This window comes from Nicotiana tabacum, chromosome 13 (genome assembly GCF_000715075.1).
Source record: "Nicotiana tabacum cultivar K326 chromosome 13, ASM71507v2, whole genome shotgun sequence".
Lineage (NCBI taxonomy): Eukaryota > Viridiplantae > Streptophyta > Magnoliopsida > Solanales > Solanaceae > Nicotiana > Nicotiana tabacum.
In genome coordinates, this window is record NC_134092.1 from 48,103,979 (window position 1) to 48,114,112 (window position 10,134).

The following is a 10,134-nucleotide window of genomic DNA, read 5'->3' on the forward strand; positions in this document are numbered from 1 at the left end:
AGGCCTCGAGATTCTGGCACATATAGTGGTGCTCGTGCCCCAGTTACAGCCCGTTGTGGTAGGGGCTATTTGAGCCGCCCTGTTCATTCAGCACTTCCAGCCTCCAGCAGTATTCTGGCCACTCCCAGGTCTCATGTTCCCCATTATGCACCGCCATTGTCTAGTACACCTCCTGCACAGGGAGCTTTCAGCGGTCAGTCCAGCCGACCAGGCCCGAGCCATTTCTAGCAGCGATGTCCTCTGAGAGCTTGTTTTGAGTGTGGTGAAACTCGTCATATGGTTAGGGACTTCCCCAGACTCAGGAGGGGTGCACCTTCACAGACTACTCAGGCCTCACGTATTCCATAGGGTCCTCAGGCTTCTCAGACCGTGGTTACTGCACCAGTTGCCATTCCACCTGCACAATGAGCTAGAAGTGTAGGTCGGGCAGGTAGAGGTTGCAGATATTATGCTCTTCCTGCTAGGACGGAGGCAGTTGCATCCGACTCAGTTATCTCAAGTATTATTCCGATTTGTCATAGAGATGCGTCAGTCTTATTCGATCTAGGCTCCACTTATTCCTATGTATCATCTTACTTTGCTCCATATTTGGGTATATCCCGTGATCCTTTGTATTCTTCTGTCTCTGTGTCCACACCTGTGGGAGATTCCATTGCTGTTGACCGTGTGTATTGATCGTGTTTAGTTGTTCGTGGTGGTTTTGAGACCAGAGATGATCTATTATTGCTTAGTATGGTAGATTTTGATGTTTTTTTGGGCATGGACTAGTTGTTGCCCTATCATGCTATTCTTGATTGTCACGCCAAGATGGTGATATTGGCTATGCCAGGTTTTTCGCGGTTGGAGTGGAGGGGTGCTTTAGATTATGTTCCTAGCAGGGTGGTGTCTTTCCGTAAGGCACATCAGATGATTGGGAAGGGGTATGAGGCATATCTAGCCTTCATGAGAGATGTCAGTATTGATACTCCTACCGTTGAGTCAGTTCCGGTTGTGAGGGATTATCCAGATGTATTTCCAGCGGATTTTCTAGGCATGCCGCCCGACATGGATATCGATTTTGGTATTGATTTACTGCCTGGCACATAACCCATTTCTATTCCACTATATCATATAGCCCCAACAGAGTTGAAGGAGTTAAATGAGCAGTTGCAAGAGTTACTTGATAAGGGTTTCATTCGGCCCAGTGTATCACCTTTGGGTGCTCCGGTCTTGTTTGTAAAGAAGAAGGATGGTTTGATGCGCATGTATATTGATTATCGATAGTTGAACAAGGTTATAGTGAAGAACATATATCCATTTCCACGCATTGATGACCTATTTGATCAATTATAGGGTGCCAAAGTGTTCTCAAAGATTGACTTGTGTTCAAGCTATCATCAGTTGAAGATTCGGGAGCCGGATATTCCGAAGACTGCCATCAGGACTCGGTATGGTCATTACGAGTTCCTTGTGATGTCATTTGTGCTGACCAACACCCCAGCAACATTCATGCACTTTATGAATAGTGTATTCCAGCCCTATCTTGACTCATTCATCATTATGTTTATTGACGACATCTTGGTGTACTCCCAGAGCTAGGAGGATCATGAGCAGCACCTAAGGACCGTGCTTCAGACCTTGAGAGAAAAGAAGTTGTATGCAAATTTTCAAAGTGTGAATTTTGGCTTGATTCGGTGGCATTTTTGGGTCATGTCATGTCGAGTGAGGGGATTAAGGTAGATTCGAAGAAGATTGAAGCAGTGCAGAGTTGTCCCAGACTGTCTTCAGCTACTAAGATCCGGAGTTTCCTTGGTTTGGCAGGGTATTATCGCCGATTCATAGAGGGTTTCTCATCTATTGCTGCACCTATGACCAGATTGACCCAGAAGGGTGCTCCGTTCAGGTGGACCAATGAGTGTGAGGAGAGATTTCAAAAGCTCAAGATTGCTTTGACTACAACCCTAGTGTTGGTGTTACCTTATGATGCATCATTTATTGGTCTCGGTGCAGTGTTCATGCAAGACGGTAGGGTGATTGCCTACGTGTCTAGACAACTGAAGGTGCATGAGAAGAACTATCCTGTTCACGACCTTGAGTTAGTAGCTATTGTTCATGCCTTGAAGATTTGGCGGCACTAATTATACGGTGTCCCTTGTGAGGTCTATACCGACCATCAGAGTCTACAACATCTGTTCAAACAGAAGGATCTTAACTTGCGAAAACGGATGTGGTTAGAGTTTCTTATGGACTATGATATCACCATTCTATATCATCTTGGGAAGGCCAATGTGGTGACCGATGCCTTGAGTCGCAAAGCGGAGAGCTTGGGCAGTTTAGCATATCTACCGACATCGGAGAGGCCATTAGCATTGGATGTTCAGGCCTTGGCCACCAACTTGTTAGATTGGATGTTTTGGAGCCGAGCCGAGTTTTAACTTGTGTGGTTTCTCGGTCTTCTCTTTATTATCGTATCAGAGAGCGTCAGTATGACGACCCCCATCTGGTTGTCCTCAAGGACATGGTTCAGCACGGCGATGCCAAGTAGGTCACTATTGGGGATGATGGTGTGTTACGGATGTAGGGCAGGCTATGTGTGCCCAATGTACATGGTTTGCGTGAGTTGATTCTTTAGGAGGCCCGCAGTTCGCGGTATTCTATTTATCCGAGTGCCGCTAAGATGTATCGTGACTTGAGGCAGCACAATTGGCGGAGGAGAATGAAGAAGGACATAATGGAGTATGTAGCTCGGTGCCTAAATTGTCAGCAAATGAAGTATGAGCATCAACGGCCAGGTGGATTGCTTCAGAGGCTAGAGATTCCAGAGTGGAAATGGGAGCGGGTTACTATGGACTTTGTTGTTAGGCTCCCACAGACTCAGAGGATGTTTGATGCAGTATAGGTGATTGTGGATATGTTGACCAAGTCGGCTCATTTCATTCAAGTGGTGAATACTTATTCTTCAGAGCAGCTGGCTCAGGTTTATATTCACGAGATTGTCCAACTTCATGGCGTGCCGGTATCCATCATCTCTGACCAGGGTACACAGTTTACATCGTGGTTATGGAGGGCCGTACAACGTGAGTTAGGCATACGGTTTGAATTGAGCACAATATTTCACCCTCAGACGGACGGATAGTCCGAGCGCACTATTCAGATATTGGAGGATATGCTTCGTGCATGTGTGATGGAGTTTGGGGTTTCTTAGGATCAGTTCTTACCGCTTGCGGAGTTTGCCTACAACAACAGCTATCAGTCGAGCATTCGGATGGCTCTATGCTCGTTCGAGGATGAACGTTTGTTTTAAGAGGGGGAGAATGTAACGACCTGGCTGATCGTTTTGAGTATTTTAGCCCCGATCCCCTATTTATTGCCTCCTCGATGCTATATTGTGATTATGTGACTTGTCGGGGTGTTTGATTTTGGTTTCAGGTGAGTTTCAGAGTTAAATGGGACACATAGTCCCTAAGTTGGAGGTTTAAGTTGTAGGAGTTGACTGTAGTTTGACTTTTGTTAGATGACTTCGGAATGGAGTTTTGACGGTTCTAATAGCTCTGTATGGTGATTTTTGACTTAGGAGTATGTACGGATGTTGATTTGTAGGTCCGTAGTTCGTTTTGATGTGAATTGGCGAACGTTAGAAGGCTGAAGGTTTGAAACGTTGGAAAGTTTGATCGAGTGTTGAATTTATTGATATCAGAGTTGGTTCATGATTTCGAAAGTATGAATAGGTTCGTTTTGTCATTTATGACTTGTGTACAAAATTTGATTTCAATCGGAGTTGATTTGATAGGTTTCGTCATCGAATATAGAAGTTAGAAGTTCATAAGTTCATTATGCTTAAATCGATACACGATTCGTGGTTCTAGTGTTGTTTGATGTGATTTGATGCTTCGAGCGTGTTAGTATGATATTTTAGGACTTGTTAGTATGTTTGGTTGAGGTCCCGGGGGCCTCGGGTGTAATTCAGACCATGTTCGGCGCATTTCGAAACCTTAAGGATTGCTGAAGATACTGGTTTCTACAGGTCTGGTTTCCTTCTACGCATTCGCGAAGGTTTTCCCGCATTCATGTAGAGTCTTCAGGGGTTGCTGGAAATTTACCCTTTGCGTTTGCGAAGAAGGCCACGTGTTCGCGAAGGTTCAGTAGGTTTGTGCTCTGCGATTGCGAGCAGGGAGCCGCATTCGCGTAGAAGAGAGGCAGACTGGGGACCTCACGCGTTTGGTCTACGTGTTTGTGAATAAGGCTTCGCGTTTGCGAAGCTTGGGATTGTTTGGCCATCGCGTTCGCAAGTGGGTTCTCGCGTTCGCGGAAGAGGAATTTTGGCAGCAACTTAATTTGTGCTTCGCGAACGCGATGCACTTTCCGCGTTCGCGAAGAAGAAATCACTGGGCAACATAATATAATTTCAAAAACGAGGGTTCATATTTTGGACGTAGAGAGCTCGGTGTGTGGCGATCTTTCATGGGTTCTTCAAGGAGATTATTGGGTTAAGTGATTCTAACCCGGATTGGACTATATTTCATAAATCTATTACTATTTTCATCATCTAATTAGGGATTTGAGTTGGAAATTTGGAAAAAATGGTAAAATACTTCCTAGACTAAAGTTTTGAGTTTTGAAAGGCGATTTGGGGTCAAATTTGAGTAATTCTTGTATGGTTGAACTCATTATCGAATGTATGTTCAGATTTTGTAATTTTGGTCGGGTTTCCGAGATACAAGCCAGTGTTGACTTTTTATTTCTTCGCAAAGATCGTAATTTTATTATTCGAATTAGTTTTCTATAGTTTATATTTATGGTATGAAGTTGTTTTGGCTAGATTCGAGCCGTTCAGAGTTGAAAAATCGATGGAAAGGCCTACTAGTGGATTGAGTTAGCTTGTTTTGAGGTAAGTGTCTTGCCTAACTTTGTGTGGGGGAATTACCCCTTAGGATTTGTGTTGTTTGTGATAGCTGTGATGTGTGAAAGCCGTGCACGCAAGGTGACGGGTGTGTGCACGGGCTAAATGTGAAAATTACCGATTTTAGCTATGTAGATTCCTTTCATGCCTTAATTGAGGTATCTTATCATGATATATTCGTTATCATTAGTCTTTTTTTACATGTTCTACTTGTCTTATCTCTTACTTGCTAATTGCTCTACGTGTTTAATTGAAGTTTTTGTTTCCTTTATTCCTTATTCATTATTTAACTGTTGAAATCCTTACTTGAAGTTGTCATTCTTGGAATATCTTGTTGTTGAAATTGGTATTGAGTTATAAAGGTCGTGATTCACATTGAGGCAAAGTGTTAAGTTGTGAAATACTATTCTGTTGAGTTATTCACTTCCGGTTGTTATTGTCGAGACTTTGTGTACATTGTGGTTGAGCCGTGGACTCCTTATTGTAGATCTTGTGACTTGATATCACCAGGTTTTGGGAAAATTGTATATGTTGAGCAACAGAGTTTATTCTATATAGATGTTGAGTATTTGAGGGTTTATTTATTATTTTAGTTATTTCTGCGTAAATGTTAGGATTACCTAGTTTTAGAGACTAAGTGCCATCACGACATCCTACGGAGGAAAATTGGGGTCGTGACACCTACTAATTCAACTAAAATCATTATTCAACCAAGTGGACCAAAGGTTGAGTTTTGTTACTAAATTATGGATCAACAACAACAATATACCCAGTGTAATACCACAAGTGGGGTCTGGGGAGGGTAGTGTGTACACTTACCTTAGCCCTACCTCATGAAGGTACAGAGGTGTTACTAAACTATAGATGCAAAAATTAAACTAGGACATCAGAGCACTATTGTTTAGAGTTACATCAGTAGAGATGAATATTCTAGGGTTGTGGTAAGTTCACCAATATTAGTGAATTCTAGTTAATTTCTCTTCAACTCGAATCTCTTATGGTTGCTAATTAACTGGATTATATGTACTCGTAGCATTCTCTCGAATTACTACCCGCATGCCCAAGATAGGTTAATGCCTATATTTGTATGGAATTAATATACCAAGGACACAATAAAATCACAATATTCAATTAAGCATGATTACTAGGTATAATTATATTCTAACTACAAATCCGCCCTCTAATCTTAGAAATAAGACCATGCTTTCTTTAACTCTTCTCTAATCTAAAACAGTATTTTCAAGAATAACCTTGATAGTGGATAGAACTTAGCTGGCCATTTTTTCAAGCATAATCTTGATAGTGAATAGAACTTAACTGTTAGCCAGACAATCAAGTAATTAAGCACAGAGTTAAGGAAATAATCATATAATAGCAATTCATATTAAAGGCGTAAATAATAATCAAATATCAATATTCGTGGCTAATCACCAACCTAGAATGAATGGACTTAGCCACGCTTAATAATCATAATAATTTCACAAGAAATTTAATGATTAAAATACTTAGTAAAGATGACCAGTAGAAGTAATCTCTAATCCTTGCTCCAACTTTCTCCAAACTGAAGTGTCATTTCCCCCTCCAAATTAGGTTTTGAAACCTTTTTACAAGTTAGGGACATGTAGGATTGAAAGAAATCTCTTCCAGTCGAAATTGGACAGTTCCCAAACAGAGGACCTGGGCTAGCGCGTAGCGCTAAGCAGCGCGCTTACTTCATCTTCTGCCAGATCTGTTCCCCGCGCTACAGGTAGCGCCTAACACTAGCCTGGACACTAGACTTATACTTTTTCAGTTTTCTTCTTTTCTACTTAAACTCGTGCACATTCATTCGGTTCCGCTCCCGATCGGTTCCTAGACATATGAACACCAAAAGTAAGCTCAACCAATCACAACACTCATGAAAATAAATGAGATTTAAGTAAAATGTGAGGTGACACATATACAAATACTCATACTTTTAGCCGAATAACACCACACTATACTTAAACTTAAAACTTCACTATCCCCAAAAACAACTCAAAATGCCACACCACGAGGGAGCATATAACCATTAACCACAATGCACCTACTACTATGGCTGATACCAATAAGTAAACCTTTGCATACCTACTTTATATATTTCCTAACCTTTTACATACCAAAGTATAAGTAAATTATTTCAAAGCTTCCAACAACCTGCCCATAACCACCCCACCTCAAGGACCGGCTCGTCGCCACTAAGCATTCTCGAAGACACTCACCCTAAGAAGAAAAGTCTAATAATGTTACTTATCCATCATGAAATCATGTGCCCTACCACAAAACAAGAGAAGAGATAGTCCACAAATTTAATTCACGAGATCAAATGTAATTTAAGAACTTACACACAGGAACAAGAATTCACTCGCTCTGACAAATAAATTTATATGCTTCCATGGTCGTACCATAAGCTTTCCCATAGAGTAGGACTAGACTAATCTAAGCTTGATAAATCTAAGATCAAATAGGACTTTACGATTTATAATTGTAGGCTAATAAACAAGTAAGATATATTTGTGTAATATAACAATCAATTTACGTACATACGCATCATAATCCAATCTTTACATGTTCCACCACATCACGAGTAGGCCTTCTTTCTTTAAGAACTTAAGTATCAGCAACTCACTAGCGATGATAAGATATAATTGGGAAATGTTTTGATTTTTTTCTTCATCTTTTTGTTTTGTTATTTTCTTTCTTTTGTTGTTTTGTTTTATTGTTCTTCCTTTTTTTTCTTTTTTTTTTCTCTTAACACTCTCCACATGTTTGCGACTTTCTCTAGCGGTTTTTAGCTTATACAAGTGCACCTTTCGTCCCTTTTATGGTTCTACTCAAAAGCTACCAAAATTTTCTCCTTACTTATTTCTAGCGCATAGTCTTGCGATTCAAGTGCTTTAGATAAAAGGTTTAACAATGTCAATTAATAACAAAAGGCGATAGGCTTGTAATGCGGTTGCCAAAGAAAAGGTTTACAAGCTTAAAAGAGCTAGTATGGTAAATATTAATAATATAGGTCAACGGGATAGTAAAACAAATGCCTAAATAATCTCTTATACTCAACAAGACTTACTTATTTCGCTTCGTCACAGACACATGGTAAGTTCTGGACTAACACATGATAACATAAAACACAACTTTAAACCTCTAATACACATTGCACATGATCCATTTAGGACAGGTTCATTCCAACTCTCAAGTCAAAGCAAGTAATCACATAACCAAGAGATATTAAGCAATATGCACCAGATGAACATGCGAGAAAGAACTGAGAGAAGGTGTCACATAATAGGCTATTCGATATTTCGACGACATAAGAATTTTTAAAACTTGTCAGAAAGGTAATTCGCATGCTAAGGCCTAAGTGTGCTAGCATCAAACAAGTTAAAAGGCATGTAGGAGCAATTCAATATTCTTTCCTTAATTTATATTCTAAACTAAAAAGACAAATACCCGGTTCAAGTTATATACCTTCAAAAAGTACCGATGCACAAATAAAAACCAAGGGTATTTATTACCTAGCTAAGTCGCTAATACTACCTAGAAGGAAAAACAAACTAATCCTAAAAAAAAAATCTTTTTGGATTTTTTATTAGACTTTAATCCCTCAAGACAACTGTCCAGGAAATTCATCGTCAGAAAAAAGTTCAATCTTTTTCAATTTTTTCTTTTTTTCCTTAGATTTAACAATTAGATAGCTACTGCCATAATCTTAACCTACAAGAAATAACATAGTCAAATGACTAAACAAAAGAAACTTATAATGCCGATACAATTATCCAAAAATAGACACAGGAAGTTTCCCCTATCCCACACTTAGTCAGTGCTTTGTCCTCAATGCACATATAAAACGTAAACAACTAGGGAGGAAAAGGGTACTCTTTACTACTCTGACCGCTTCGGGTCGTACTCTAATGTATCCTCATCGGACTGTGCACCGCCTGAAGCTCTAGCAATTTTTAACTTTGTATCATCTCCATCATCATCAACCTCAACAACTCTTTCCAATTCGAGTGGCCCCTCGACCTCTTCACCATCATCACCTCCCTTAGGAGATCCTGGAACCGTGTTCTCATCCTTAGACGGGTGAGTTGGACTGCCAGGTGTAAGTTCCAACATCTCTCTCATGGCTCCTAGTAGAGGATATTTAGTGTGCAGTTGCAACCTCTCATCATCTGTCATTCCCAGTCGCCACATAATCATGTTCAACGTGCCATAGATGTGGTGGTTGAAGTTCTCATCCTTTTCAGCCTTAGCAGCATTGCTCATCTTCTTTGTGGTGTCCAACACATATGTGATGTCCAAATGTCCCTTAGGAGCAGCCTCTATATCATCACTATCCGAATACTCAGGCACCTTAGGGGACAACATGTACTTCGTTAACAGGTTCCCAAAGAAGAACCTTTTTACATTGTTCCTAAATCGGACTTGAGTGCTCTAATATCGATAGTCTTACCTTGGTTGTCTTGAGGAAGTCCACTCTACACAGCTCCAGATGCTTCATTTCTTTTATTCTGGTCCACTTGGCATTGGAATCCACACCACATAGTGTGTGACAAATGGCAGTGTAGATAGGATTACAGATGAAATTCTGTAGAATCCTCGAGTCATGATTGTCGACCCCTAAGTAATTGCATAGATCCTCCACTCTATCCCTAACCTGCTAATGTTTAAACCCAACAATTTCCCGACGGGAACTCCGAATGCACACTTTACAAGGTTCAACTTCAAATTGTACTTTCGCAACCATTAAAAGGACTTTTGTAGGTCGTCTAAATGATCTGCACTCTTGATTGACTTGATGATAATGTCATCCACGTATGACCTTTCTGTTAGCTTGTCACTACTTTCAACCTAAGGTTAGGTTTGTTACTTATTGAATACATGGGGTCGGTTGTACTCATACTACACTTCTGCACCTTGTGTGCAGATGTTGGTTGCTGATGTTGCTGTGTTCGATGGGAGCTGGATTGAAGATGTACATGCGTTCCGGTTGTAGCTGCTCCTTGTTCGTCGTAACTTTAGGTCTATGAAACTCTGTTTATTACTTTTCAAACAAGACTATGTATTTAATTCATTTCAGCTTTGTAAACTCTATTCTTAGAAGCTCATGATTTGTACTACCAGTTCTTGAGGAATGTATTAGATTCAGATATTTTTTACTTAATTGCTTTATTAATTATTATTGAAATTGGTTAGTGATTAATTGGCTTACCTAGCGGGTTGGGTTAGGTGCC